This window comes from Lepidothrix coronata, unplaced genomic scaffold (assembly GCF_001604755.1).
Source record: "Lepidothrix coronata isolate B3197 unplaced genomic scaffold, Lepidothrix_coronata-1.0 Scaffold276, whole genome shotgun sequence".
NCBI lineage: Eukaryota > Metazoa > Chordata > Aves > Passeriformes > Pipridae > Lepidothrix > Lepidothrix coronata.
The window spans coordinates 497,214-512,104 of NW_016690456.1; the positions used below are offsets into that span (position 1 = coordinate 497,214).

General features: G+C 43.7%; 1 protein-coding gene across 1 annotated transcript in view; it reads left to right on the plus strand.

The window, feature by feature from the left end:
• PHYHIPL (phytanoyl-CoA 2-hydroxylase interacting protein like) overlaps positions 1–14,891 on the plus strand; it is a 132,153-nt gene that overhangs the window by 269 nt on the left and 116,993 nt on the right. The window lies entirely within an intron of this gene.

Here is a 14,891-nt window from a genome sequence, read left to right on the forward strand (position 1 = left end):
TGGGAGTCACGGCCTTGGTGCTCATGGACGGGCTACTGGAGAGCTGTCCAGGTGGTGACAAGCTGCTGCTGGGTCCAGGTGGGGACCATTGGTGGTGACGAGCTTCCCCCAAAGTACTTCCTTCCCTGGGCAGGATGGGGCTCCTCGGCCCCGTGGTTTGAGGTTGTGAGCAGGGTGTGGAGCAGCTGCTTCCATTGCCATGAGCTCCTGCCTGACTCACCCCACAAGGAGAGCACCGGCCCTGCGGAGAAGAAGGATGAGGCAGGGCAGAAAGAGCCATGCAGGATGAGCACACACAAAGGTAAGTCCTCTCGTTAAACTGTGTAGGAGAAACAAGCTGACTGTAAAGTTGTGTGTCACCAGGCAGTGTGGCCTGTCTTTGCTGTCTGTTGTATACTTGATAAGATGCTTCGTATCAGAGGTTTGGGGCTGCTGTCCCTGGCAGTGATACGTTGTCTGTGTGCTGGGTCATCCTAAAAGCCCTTACTGTTTGGCCTCAGAGCTGAGTATTTCCCTGTGTTTTGACCACAGGACTGTAGAGCACATTTTAGTTTGATTGTCCTTGTTTTCAAATGCTTTCTGTAGCCTGGCATATTTTGAATTGCGTATCTGGCCTCATTCAGGGCTTGGTTTGTCAGGTGTGGGTGTAGATACACATTAAATCAAGGAGCACCCTGATGAGGGTCCTCTGCACTGCTGCCTGCTCAGTCTCCAGCTCCGGGTGCTGCCCGGGCAGAGACTTTTGTGCTTTTGTGTATGATCCTGTGCGGTTCTAAAATTGCATTCCAGCGTGATAAGTTGTGTGATGAATTTAGGGCTTGGCTTTGGGAGAGAATCATGCGTTATTCACACAGGTCAAAAGTCATCCAAATCATAGTTCAAAAAAATGTTTTTGTAGGAAATACATTTGGGGTAGGCTGTTCAACATATTTAGTTATTCACTGGCTGTATAAATCTAACCTTGCATCTTTATCCCTCCATCTGTGCTGATTTGTTATGTTTGTGTGAATGCAAGGGTAATCAAAAAAGAGTCATGATTCAAATTGACAACCCTTTAAAACATCTGATCAAGGAATTGCTTTCTATTTAGAGTCACTGATATTTTTGTGAGGCACGGGAGGGAAAGGCAATAGCAGATGGCAGAAATTTCCAGCAACATGCAGTGTGACATACAAGCAGAGCTTTCCCAACACCCCTGCTGTGACAGCAGATGGAGAGATTGGCAAGTCGTGAGGGCGCTGCTTTTCCAGCGTTCAGTGCTTCGAAAGCCGGGCTGTGCCGGGTGAGCCGGGGTTGGCAGGGCTGGGGGAAGAGAGACAAATGCCAAGAGAGGCACCACAAATATGTAGCAAAACTCCTAATGATGTTTTGAGGTTTTCCTTGCTTTTAAACGTTTTATGGCTTTTTCCAAGTCAAAATATCTGAATTGTGGCTTTCCACCAACCTGAGCACACAAGCACACACATACATATGCAGAGGTGGGTATTTCTGCATTTTGTAAAATGCTGTAAAACATTTGGAAACTTCAAAACCTTTCTGTTGTTTCTGGGACAAAGCAAACTTAAGTATCTGCGAACATCATTCAGATAATTGCTGTCACCTGCACTTGCTATCTGAGTGTGCTAGAAAATGAAGCCACTCTTTTTCTGTTACAACTTTGATTTTTCAAAGCTGATAGAAAATGAATTTTATGAAAGCTTCTAGGTTAGTTCTTATTTTACATCACACATTATCGACCCCCTTATGTTTTCTTACAGCCTATTTTCATTCAACCCATCCAAAATGACAAAACTTAACCACCTCTTTATAGGTGATCTCTGTAGAACTGATACTTGGAACTGCAGTTCCAGTGGTCACATTAGTATGTGTAGATCTTAACTTTTTAGGCTTGTGTTGATGAGGTTGCTCATTTTCGGGGCTTTAAAATGTAGGGATGTCACAGTTGCTCTGGTGTGGTGCAATGAGAAGTGCACACCCACTCTGCTGTTAGACTGGTATATGGCAGGGTAAAGAGTTCCTGGTGGCAAAGAGGAGCACCAGGAGAGTTGCAGCTCACATTTAGGTCAGAAGCAATAAAAGAAACCTCCCTGAGAGTGTCACTGATTAATCATTAAAGTGAAAGATATTTCCTCCTTTGCGTGTAAAGCTGAGCTATGTTGAAATTGCACTTGGTGGGTTAGCACAACACCTTAGATCTCGCTGAAGCTTTGTCTGAGGACAGTGACTTGTGAATTGTGAACTTTTATATCTGCCCCCGAGCTTTGAGGTGGTCAGGGGCTCTGTCTGGGCTCGTCAGGAGTCATGAAGCAGCTGTATTTCATAAGAGTCTGGAAACTGTTCCGGTAAGAGCCTCCCAAAACAGCATCGTTCTGGCTGAAATGATGAACTTCATTAGGTCAATATAGCTACACACATTAAAGAATTTAAAATGTGCTTTTACATGACTACATAAAAACAACACATGCTTACAGGCCTTATAACTAGTAAAGGCTGAGGAAAATCACCTAGTACTTATTAAACTTTCATCCTCTGAATTATGTAGCTGAAGTAGGTCGGTGTTGTCGACTATTACTCTCTTACTTTTTAACCAAAGAAAAGTTAAACATTTTCACAGTTTAGACATCTCAATACTAAATAACTTTGTATTTTACACAGCTTATAGAATTTCAGTAAGTTCTGCTTCATTTTTCTGTATTTGAGCACATGATTTCTGGAACTTCAGGAAGGCAGGTAAAAGACTTGAGGTGAGATTAGCGAGCTAAGGATGAATGTTTTATTTCCGTGAATGTTGTTTTCTAAATAACTTTAACTTTTGGAAAGCTCTTTTTTGAGAAGGCACAAGGAGTTGTTGGTGGTGTTCTGAGTATATTTATCCCAGTTCTTCTCACTGGTGAATGTTGCATCAAATGTAGTACTGGAGATGGGAGATTTCGTGCATCTTCTGTTGTTTGCACAAAAGCTTAAGGCAGATTAAGTGTTTTGATAAAAACTGATGGCAGAGTTAATATAAACATGTGGGGGTGTTGTTTTTGGGGTTTTTTTTGTACCACAGAAAGTTATTTTTTGCATGCCTGTGTGAATGTGGGATTTTGATGCAGGTTTCTACAATGTGCTACTTTTCGACCTGTTTTAAATTTAAAAGATTAGCCGATCGTTAATCTTGAGAGGTGCCAAAGTTGCTGAGAGGAGGATCTTCCTGGCAATAAATGAGAAACATACATATGCTCTACAAGCAATAGAAAGAAGAGAGATAAAACTTTTAAAACTGCAATGTGCTGCACAAACACTTCAGCTGTATGTACTAAAAAAAGTGACTTTGCAAAGCCCTGCTTGGTGAAAGCAGGCAGTGACATACCTGGGAACAGTTGCACTGGGGTGGGTCAAGGTCCTTCTGGTCCAAAACTGTGCTGTCAAGAGCCATGAACATCCCCTAGGATTTCCTCTTGGCTCCAGCAGATTACTCAGAGGTTTCCACATGACAGGATGAGCTTTCATTTTGATGTTGAGAACATAGAAAAAAGATCCACCATTTAATTGTCTAAATGTCTGCTTTTCTGAGTGCATGTGAGGAGAACACAGTCTGGGTGCCTACTTGGGGCTGCCCCATGACCCCTCCTGGGGTGTCCATCCCTTTCTGCCCATTTTGCAGGTGGGGGCAAATTTCCAATGCTGCTATAACCCTAACCCAGCTTCTTCGAACTCCTGACTTCTTGGGGGCTTGGGGATCTATGGTGTGTTTTTCTGGGGGTCAAATTTGTTTTCTTTTTATGTTTAAAAATGTTAACCTCATTTATTGATCTACCTTAATATTGTCTGAGTAAAATACGTTGGGGGTGGCAGTGTTATCCACGTGTTCCTATGTTACCCACACAGCAAAACAGAGGTGAAACAAACTCTTCAGTGGCTCAGGCCATGTGCATTCCTTGATGATACAATTTGCAATACTCTCTGTATTGCAAACAGAGAGTGCTGTGGTACTCTAGTGGTACAATGTTGGGAAAATGATGGGTGGTTTTTTTGTTTTTGTTTTTCTTTTAAGAAGAAAACTGTTGTTTTTGTTATTGAACTCTCCAAGTTTCTTTTAAAGCTCTGCACAAAATCTCCAGAGCTTCCCCTTCCCAACCAAGGCTGCCCTTGATTTGCTGTTGACCCCTGTGGGGTGAAGTCATCAGGAGAAAGTTCTTGTTTTCCTGTATCTGTTTTCCTACACAGCCTTGTTGCTTTATTAATTTCACCAGAGTAGGCATGTGTTTTAAGTCTGATGACTTGTATTACGTTAGGAAATCCTCCCACAACACAGACCTTTCTAAACATTGTTTGACTTACGGGAACAAGATCGTTCCTGTTGCTCGGGCTGACATTTGTGTGTGGCAGCCACATGCTCTGGGAGACAGGGAGAGCTCGATCCCTTTCCTGTTCACAGAATCAAACGAACAGCAACAAAAACCCAAAGCTGTTGTGTGAGAGGGGCTTTTCTGTGTCAAAATGCCTGGCAAGTCAGCTTTGAAGAGGCAGCATTTCCATTATAAAGAGGTATTTGCAGGCAGGAGGCTCCTGAGAGCCTCGCACGAAAGCGTTTAGGGGGTAGGCGGTGCATCTGTGTCCATCAGCCTGCCTGACAGAACCGGGGCAGGAGCGTCCGATCGGAAAACAAACAGGCACCGACTTCGCATCATCCTAATAATCCCCATCCACCAAAACAGAAGCGAAAAACTTGGGGAGGGGGCAGGGGGAGTATTTGGCATCTCCCCAAGGAATGCAACAATCCCAAGTGTGGTGTGAGAGCACTTCACGATCACACACTGGCACTCGCTCCCCACAGCGGCTGCCAGTTTCCCTCCCACGCGTGCTCAGTCTCGGAGGTAAAGTGAGTCTGGTTGCTGGACAGTTAATCAACTGCAGGAAAATTAACATTTTGGAGACTGTTCCTCTGTTGCGAGGTGCTTGCTGTTTAATACAACGCAGCTCACTGCCACGTATCACATACTTGCGGGACCCTGCTGGCTGCCTGCTCAGTTGGCTTTTGGTTTTGGCTGGGGTTTAGCGTTTCTCGGTGTTGAATTTCTCCTGTTGCCATTGCTGAAGGGAGGATGGGCTGTGCCGTGCCGTGCCGTTGAAGGCATCTAAGTCCGGCCCTGGCTACCCTGGGCTTTCTCCAAGGCTGCACACCCTTGGCAGAGCAGTGTCCTGTTGTCCCTGGGTATCTGCGTGCAACTGGGAGAAGGGCTTGCAATGTGGAGACCTTGTGAGACTGTTTGGAGAGAGGATGATGGAGAGCCGAAGGATCACCTGCTAAGGGGTGCACGGGTGTGTCTTACGGTGATTTGTGCGCAAACGGGAGGCTGTGAAGATTTTTGCTAACAACGGCCGTAAGCCTGCAGGCGTGGAGCCAACATGCCCTCCTGTGGCAGACTCCACCCTTGAGCACAAGGATCCCTGCGCGGGGAGGCTTCCCAAAAAGAGCCTGACATCAGTGGCGGGGTTGTTCCCATGAGGGCAGAACTGTGGACAAACACAGGCCAGCCCTGGAGAAGACAGAAAAGGAGCTCTGCATGCCAATCTAGCACCTTTGGTTGCCTGCACCCGACAGCGACCCTGGCAGCCTGGGTGAAAGCCAACCCATCCCTAAAAAGACTTTCAAGTCATTCTTTTGCTATGATGAAATATATAAAAAATATTTACTCTGAAAAATAACTCCCTGAAGATGCATGTGAAGTGTTTTGCCCTTTGCTGCCTAGAGTTTGGGTAACAGTAGTGCTGTCCCCTGCCAGTGAGGGTGATTTAGGGAGTGGTATGTACGTGATGTATGAAAGTTCCACACCAGCAGTTCTGTGCCTTTGGGATGTGTTGTTGCCCAATGTGGCCCAATCCAGAGACCCTACGCTCTGGCCCAGCTCATGTGTTTTGCTCTGGAAGGGCTCAGTTGGCTCTATCCCACTGGTCAGTACATGTGTACAACTGCTGTAATTTTTTTGCTTGAGCTTTAGCTTTGGTTCGCTTTTATAATTTAAATAACTGTATAAAATGTGATTGAAAAAATAGAAGAATGTGTGTCCTGTGATTTAATATCCAAAAGAGACTGCAAATGATACACCCTGACTCTTAAGGAGGATTTTTCATGTTGGCTTTGCTCAGATAGAAATCTCCATTACATAACCTTTTGCTAAGTCATTTAAATACTCTTGTTTTTCAGCTCCATGACATTTGTAAAATGTACCAGTAGTCTTTATTTGCTCATTTGCAGCTTCTTACAGGGCTTAGCACTCTGCCAGCCTTCCTTTGCTCAGGCACTGATCTCTGTCTTGGTAAAACACCCACAAATTCATCACTGGAAACATGCCACGGACTGAAGTTGCTCTTATGAAAGGTTTTTTTTCCTTTTTTTTAATGTGGAGTGATTTTAGGAACATAAGGAGAAAACATTCATAGCATATAATTTCATTGACCTTCACCTTCAGAACAGCTCTTTCTGTGCACTGGGGAATGACTGGAGAAGCTCAGCTGGCCCCAAAAGCTGGTTGATGTTGAGCAGTTGGGACAGTGCGGGCAGAGCTTTGTGCTCTGGGGTTACACTCACAGACCAGAAAAGGAAGCCACAGTTTGGAAAACAGCAGAGGCATGTGGCTGGAAGAGGCATGCAATTCTAGGCTTGTCCAGAAACAACTGAGGTAAGGTTTTAGAGGGATAATTTTGCGAAAGGAAATCGCTCTCCTCCCACCCGTTGCACACAGACAGGCAGATGCAGGGAGGGGTGGCCAGACAGAGGCAGGGGAGGGGGGGATGTTTTGTACTGACACTGCATCGGCATTGTCTGGAGAGCAGCGGAGACTTTGTCACTGTTTCAAAATAAACAGAGGACTTTGGACACGAGAGAAAAAACAGCAGCTCCTCAAGATGTTGAGCTCTGCCGTCAGCAGAGCTGCACTCTCAGCACAGGAAGAGCAAAGCTTTACCCCATCTTTCAGTGAGAACTGTGAAGAGTAACTCTGGTTTCTGGCATTGGATTGCTGGCCAGGCAAGAGAGGAGCCTTTGGGGTCTGAGCTACTGCCCATCTGGGTCTCTTCAGCCCCTGGGGGCCACTTGCCTTTCCAGACAAAAGCACCACAACGCTTTTGAGGAAGGACAGCACAAGACCTCTCGCTCCTATACTCTAGGATAATCACCATAAAGTCACTGTGGTTATTTCCACCTTTAAGAAACAAATGGAAAATTCAGTGGGAAAAATTTTATTTGTTAGGGTGTTAACCTTTCCTCACCAATGAAACTGGTGAGCAGCACGCATCTGCTCTTGTTAAGGAGCCAAAATACAGTCCCACTTCAATTTAACCTCTAATGCTTTGTTTTATTAGGTACTTTTATGTCTTAATATTTGTCTTAGGTGACTTGTCAAGTCTTGTCAGTAAAGCAGACACTACTGCAGCCAGCTGAGAAGTGCAGGATCCTGAGCTCAGCAGGGATCCTGAGTGCAGGATTAGGGCTGCTCCTGCCTTGGGAAAATGCTCTGTCATGCTCCTCCTTAACAGTGCTGGTCTGTAATGGCTTTCCAGGTGTTGTGTGCTGAGATTTGTCGATGTTTGGCCTTTCTCAAAGTAAGGCTTCTTGCTCAGCTGCTCTGCTTATTGCAAAAATGTTAATCTTGCCCTGTGACTCCCCTGTGCTTGAGCTCTCCTCTCCAACCCTATTCTCCAGCAGACCAGGGCTGGCCAAGGTCTGTTAGACTATTGATTGGGGTTTTGTTGTGGTTTTGTTTTTAGTTATTTTTCCTTCACAAGGCTGCAGGCACAGCATTGCTTGGCATTGATTTCTGACAGCACCACAAAGGCTGTGCAAGGTGTTGTGTTTGCAGAGCTGGCCCATCTGTGGCGGAGAGCTGAGCCCCTGCCCTGCAGAGCTGCACCTCTGTATCCCCCAGTGCCAGAGGGGAAAGCACAGGGGGAGAGGGCTGATGTGAGAGGGGAAGGGCAGCACCTGTTGAATGGCTGATTAAAAACATGCTCCTGGGTTTATCAGTTGGGCTCTCTTGACCCTGCAGAAACGTGGAGTTTCCAGAATCAGAGAACCTACACCATTTCTCCATCTGCTCCAAGAAAAATACTTTGCTGCCTCAGTACTCAACAGGGGCTGGGTTTGTTCAGCACCTCAAGACAAAGCAGCAGTGAATGGCACATCATAAAGCATGTTGTTCCCAAAGAATTGGACCCCAAATATTTTGGGTCATGCAAAGGTCTGTTCTCCTTTGACAATTATACCCCATCCATCTAAAACTGCACTCACACTTCCATTATTTGCCTGAATAATTTCTAATGGCTCCAGGACTCTTGCATCAGGCTGATGTTCGGGCTGCAGTGCTGTGTGCTATTGCCATCCACATTTGAGTTGGAGAAAACTACAGCTTTGCAAAGCATTTGATCTAGATCTGGACATGAAATGTAGTATTTCAGTGCTTTTTATGCAACCTATTGGGATACATAGAACACAACACTGGTAAGGGATTTTAACTGACTCAGAGTTGAGAAAATCTGGGAGTTCAGTCCTCTGAGCTCTCCAAAAAGTTTCCAGCTCTGGTTGCATCCCGGGGCTGTAAATGGAAGTCACAGGTCACGGATAGTGCAGCAGCAAGAGCCATAACCTGCAGGCTTTTTAGCTTAGAGCAAGTGACAGAGGTGCAGGCAAGAGCTTGCCAGTGGCTTTTGTGTCCCCAGCAAACACAAAATCTTGGTCTTAGTAGGAGTATGTTGTGGAAAGCTAATGTCAGAAGGAAAATACTTTCCCCGGTGCTTTCCTCTCCTCCTTTCCTTATGCCCTTCCCATGAGCTGATATTTGCAGAAGTGCAAGGCAGAGTTTCTGCTATAGGACCAGGGTGTTTTGTGAAGGCACAGAGGCTGCCAGGAACACACAGCTGCTGTTCCCAGGGAGAGGGGCAAATCTTCCAGGGCTCTTTAAATCCTGTGGAGTGATGGATTCCCTACCAGCATTTACAGGTTGAAGGAAGATTAAAATCTGAGACCTATTCAAGCATTTATTCAAGTCCTCTCAGCAAAAGTCAAATATGTCCTTCCTCCTTTATTACATCCCTATTGCAACAATTCAGGGTCTCCATGTAATAAAAGGCAAATTAGTTTACCAAGTGCCAGGGAACACCCATATGTATAAAAAGACCCCTGTCTTGTTACTTTTAATACATCTCATATGCCACTTACACCACTTGTTTTCCCCACCTTCCTGGTGGCCTTCTGACAAGGTGAATTTACCTGAAAATAAATGAGACACAATGTGTGACTGATGGCTATAAGGATGGGGGTTTTTTTCCTGTAAAGCAGGAAATTAAAAAAAAAAAAATCTGTTCTCAGTTCTTCTGCTTAGGTGTGAAATTTGCCAGACAGCTTTCAAGCCATGTAGGCACTTCACTCGCAGGAAGAAGTGGGATTTGTCTCCATAGTAATGAAATCACTTTTTTTAGAAGATGTTGGTGCTATAAGAGGTTTTTCTTATCCTAGTGAGCTTTTTCCATTGCTTTATCATTCTTATCATAAAGTAACCAAAGAGGCAACTAAATAGAATTTGATTATATATTTAATAAGCTACCAAAAGTTTTTATATTTAAAAAACCCCAACAAAGCAAACCTCAAAAATAAAAGCAAACCACCCCCAGTAAATCCAAGAATTTAGGCTTGAATTTTTTTCCTCCCTTCAGCTCAGTCGGAGCTTCCTGATGTCCATTCCCAAAACAGCTTGGTCAGTGCATGTTTGAAGAATGACAGCTTGACTAAACCATAGATATGAAATTTCAGCATTTCGAACTAACAGACATTGCAGACCACGACTGGTGGTTTGTGTTTGTTGGCGTTTTTTGATGGAGACTTTTCAAATTGACGTGCATGCAAACTTACATATTGTTTTGAAATTAAAGTGAAACAAAACTTGGGAAGTGGGGCACACAGAAGCTTTTCTCTGCTTAAAATCTCTACTGAGTGTCTCTTCATAAGCTGGGAATGGGCTCTTACTAGGCAGATATTTTTCCCGAGGAGCAGTATCATCAAAATATTTGCATTTGCCTTTCAATCTGAGTCACTTAGATAAATAGCAGCTTGATTAACTGGGGCTGCTTGTTCCTTGCACAACCACTTGTAAACACACAGCAGGTCCTGAAGGGGGGGTTTGACCTATAGGATAAGGACGTGAGGAACTTAAACCCACTTACACAGACCTCAGCGGTGCATTTTGTTGGAGCTGCACTTGCTGCAGGCGTTCCTGTGCTTTCCACCCTGAGCAGCAGCAGCAGCTCTTGAGCAGACAAGCATTTACTAATGACTAAACTTGGGAAGCAAACATGCTTTGGAGCACTGGAATTGTATCACTGGGCATGAGGCAGTCTGAGCCGTGGTGCAGGACTGAGTGCTGGGACACCCCCAGACCCGTTGCTGAGAACATTGGTGGTGCCGTTTGTGAAGCCTCAGAGTGACTCTGGAGCTTGAGATCTTCTTGCTTGAGATTTTTCTGAATTGTGCACTGCAGTAATGTGTTAATCTCACAGCTTCTAAAAACATTTACAATTAACAATGAAAACACATTGGTCTTTGAGGGAAACTTGCTGCACTTCCAGAAATTATGTCAAGGATGGAACAAATTCCCATGTTATCAGCCAGGACAGTTTTATTGTCATTCCTACTGTAGCTGAGAGTGCAAAACACTGTATTTCATCAGGACTTTGGTATAAATTTCTATAATGTATTCGGCTTCCTTTGAAATACTCTGCATAATTGAAACTGTACAAGCCTTTTCTAAAAAGGAAGAAGAAAAATAGCTACACAAAAAAACTAAATGTGAATATTGTATGAACTTTTTTCACACACAAAAAAAAATTCTGGTCCATTTGTGTTTTATCTAGTTTTCCCCATATATTGGGGAAATTTTATGGACCTGGTGCCACATTCCTGCATGCACTAGGAAGAAATTATATCCCTAGAATAAGAAATAAGTTATTTACAGATTTCTCAGTAGCAGTTGTTTCTCAGTTCTTAGGAAAACCCATTAGAAGTATATTGTTTAAAAAAATAAATTTGAACACTCTAAAGTGTTCGGGTTTACATACAGTATTTAAGGCCTTAGAGAAAGAAGTGAGTGAAATTTAATCTTGTAATAGAGCCAAGCTTGCCAAGGTAGATTTTGCTTAGTGGGGGGAATTGATGGTCATATCCTTGGCAACTGCCATGTCCCTGGTGGAGGGAGCCAGGGGGGCTGTGCCTGACCAGAGCAGCTGCTTTGCCTTCCTGCTTTTGGGGAAAACCCTCCCCGATGAGTGAATTTGGCTCTTGTGATTGTCCCCTCAGGCAGTTGTGGGAATCTGGGAAGTCATGCAGCCCAGTTATTTTCTTCTTCCACTGCAAAGTGAAAAAGTCCCATGATAACACTTGAACAGAGCTGAAGTGCTGCCCTTTAAAGGAAGGCTCTTTCCTTGGAATATGGAAATTAGCCCAAAATCTCCAGACGATTTGGACTTTGTGGGTGTGGCACAGCACTGGTCCATTTGTGAGGCAGGTGGCTGCAGTGGTCCAGAGAGATTGTTTCCAGCCAAGGATTCATCCAGATGAGGAGTAAAGTTCAACAGGCAACTCAGTGAGGTCCAGGGAAGGAGAGTGCTGAAGATGCTGCATTTCCCATCGTGCTGCTGATGTTCCGTGAATCAGTGCCAAAGGCTTTGGAGCATAGGCTGGGAACACAAAACTCATCATTGAGAGCAGAATTACTCAGGAAAAATGCTTGTGTTAAATGCATGGTAAGCCCCTAAAGCTCAAATAGAGTTTAGGCCAGCACAAGCCTCTCTCCTAACCATAGAAAATGCATTTTAAAGTGAGGGGGAAACACAGTCTTTGTTTCCCGTTTTATCCATTTCTGTATATTCCCATTTTCTCCCAGCTAGAAAAGGAAGTTCCCAAAATACGAAAATAATTTTCCCCCTTTCACTTTCTGCTGTGACCACAGAAGTTCTGCAACTCTGATAGGAAACCTGTTTTCATGGACTTCCCAGTCTGTACCCAGCTCAGGCACTGCCTCAGCCGTAGTTCAGCAATAAACCAGTCTCCAGACGTTTGGGGCTGGTACTAATAGCCACGTTCACCCATTTGTTCTCCAATTATGTGCCTTTTGGGCTGCTGAATGTTCTTTGACAGACAGCCCAGTGTTGGCAGCCTGGCTACTGACTGCGAGGTCGATGACAGCTGCGAGGGCTCACACCCACAGATCCATATTTGGGAGATGTGCACATGCTACAGGAAGTGTCAGACTTTGCATACACAAATCAGCACATTTCAGCTACGTTAGCTGGCCCCCTTGGACACAAAAATCATTAAAATAAGGCAACGATAGCTGCCCAGTTTCTGAGTTACTTGGCTATGGCATCACCCTGTGCACTAGGCTGTAATTTGCTCTCTGCTGGCACAGCCAGATTCTCTTTGCTGTCGCTGTTTTTGCAGACTGACAGAGTGCCAGTTGATTCCCTCTTAGTGTAGGCAATGTCCCACACAAGCCTTGCTTCATTAGCTCTGCCATCTCGAGGTCTTTCACGCACTTTCAGCAGCTCCTTGGGTATTTAGCACCATCTCTACTTTAAAATGGAATCTTCTCCTGAGTCAGAAGGACCTAAGCTTGCTCTGTCAATGCTCTGGTAGATATTAGGAAGACTGGTTTATGATTACATGGCTTTTTTTCTGAAGCTCTGTGGCCTGCTTTGTATCAATTTAACTACATTTCAGAGCAAGCCAACTTAATTAATGGTTTCCCTCGGAAATCAAACAGCAGCATATCAGATTTCTTACTGAAATCCATAAACATTAAATTATCTCCAATTCATTTCTTCAGTCTTTAACTTTTCCAGTTTCTTTTTAAAAAATAGAAACAAGCTTGTTTGCCAATATTGTCATTTAATATTTAATGAACATATGTTGTGTTACTGTAAAGACGTGAATCACCTTGACCTTGTTTTCAATTATCGTTTCATGCTCAGATCTGAGAAAGTGCCACATCATCTGCTGAAAATTCACTTTTCATGTGAGACTTCAGAAATTTTAATTCAAAATTGCCAAATGACCAGTTTTTCTTCTTCCTTACAGAGCGGCCCTCTGTCAAGGAGCCTACTAAGACTCCTTAAAAATAATGATTTACTGCTGAAAATCATTGTGCACCAATTTCCCTCTCTGCTGTTGTTATCCCAATTGTGCTGCTGAAGTGGAGGGGAGAGAGATGTGTTGGCGGTGAGAGTCATGTTGAAAGCTGCACCATCATGCTGAGGGTGCTCTCACAGAGGCACTGGGGGGGTGACAGACTGGAAAGCCAAGGCTAAAAAATAAAGGGGGGATACTGGGTTGAAAAAGTAACACGAGGATGCAGAATTTAGGTTTCTTAGGAAGTGAGACAGCCTTTGGAGTAACTGTTCACAAGAAAGACAGGACTCATTCAAGCCAAGCCTGGTTGGTTATAGTTATTCTGGTGGCATCATACATTCCCAAGGCTTATATGCATTCCCTTTTCAAACTGGAAAAGCCACTGTGCATGGAAGACTTCACGAATCTGAGTGGCACATCACAAGCAGGTGAAATAATGAAAATCCTATAATCCAGGATTAAAAATGATAGAGTATAATAAATTTGCGCAGAAATAGTAAAGTATGTTACAAGCAAATAGCCCCTGGTAACCACAGCACATAAAACCAGACAAGAAACAAATACTGCACATACAAACAAACAAAAAAATACAGTGCATGCAAAGAAATGCCAGGTGTAAGTCAGAATATAGACATAAAAGTTGTATCAAAAGCTTGGTAGAAGTGGAAAGCCGTAATAAAAAAACCAAATCATACAGGCACTACAGCTCACACCATGAGAAGTCAAATTTACTCAGCTAGCAGTTTTTTAAGGTGGTGCCAGGAACAAAACTCCTTCATACAGTGTTGTTGGATGTGTAGCAGTTCCTCTAAGTGCTTCAGCACATGTGCATACAGATAATAAGCTGTTGTAGCATAACATGATTCTGGTTTGGGTTTTATTGATTTGTTTGGTTTTCTTAATGGATTAATAAACACAAATAGATGGAACAGGAAAAAGGGAGAAACAAATGACCAGAAGATAATCTCTGTTGAGAGTCCAGAGCAATCCACTGCTCCATCAACTCATAACCATGTGGGAAAACATATGAGTAGTGAGGAATGAAGTTTGCTGAAGGTGTCATTTGGGGTGGTTCAAGCAGATGTTACTCAGGGATTATTCAGGGTGGGAGGAACATGGTTCTTACCATCCTGAGCAGCTCAATAAGAAAAGGGCAGGGACCTCATAATCAAAGACACTGAATTTTGAGTTCAAGAGCAGAAAGAAACAGCTGCAGCCATGCTAACCCAGGGATGGGCTCCAAACAAGCCACTGCCTTTTAGGAAGGTGTTGGTAAGGTTGTTATGGAAGCTTGTTTGAAACTGTCTGCTCAGTGCCACTAATGAAGATATTCCATGAAGTTTTTCTCCCTGCTGACAACACGAAGGGTTTTCCTTATAAAATGTCTTATTATTAATGAGTAAAATACATGACATGCATTATCCATCCCTTTCACTTCTCACCATAATACTCTGGTATTTGGAAGTGTGTGTGCATTCCTATTTTAAAATATGTCATCTCAGTTTGGGTTTTTACTTAGTTTCTAGTGTAAAGGTTTTTCTCTGAATTTTCTCAAAAGCTTTCTGTCAGTATTTTCTTTTAATCTGCTTGTATATAATTTTCTTAGTGTTGGAAACCTTCACTTCCTCTACGTCAGGGATTTACTTAATTCAATGGAGATCCAGCACTGGGAAGGTTTTTATGCAGTTGAGGTGATATATAGTTTGCAAGGTGGGTGGCATTTGTAGAT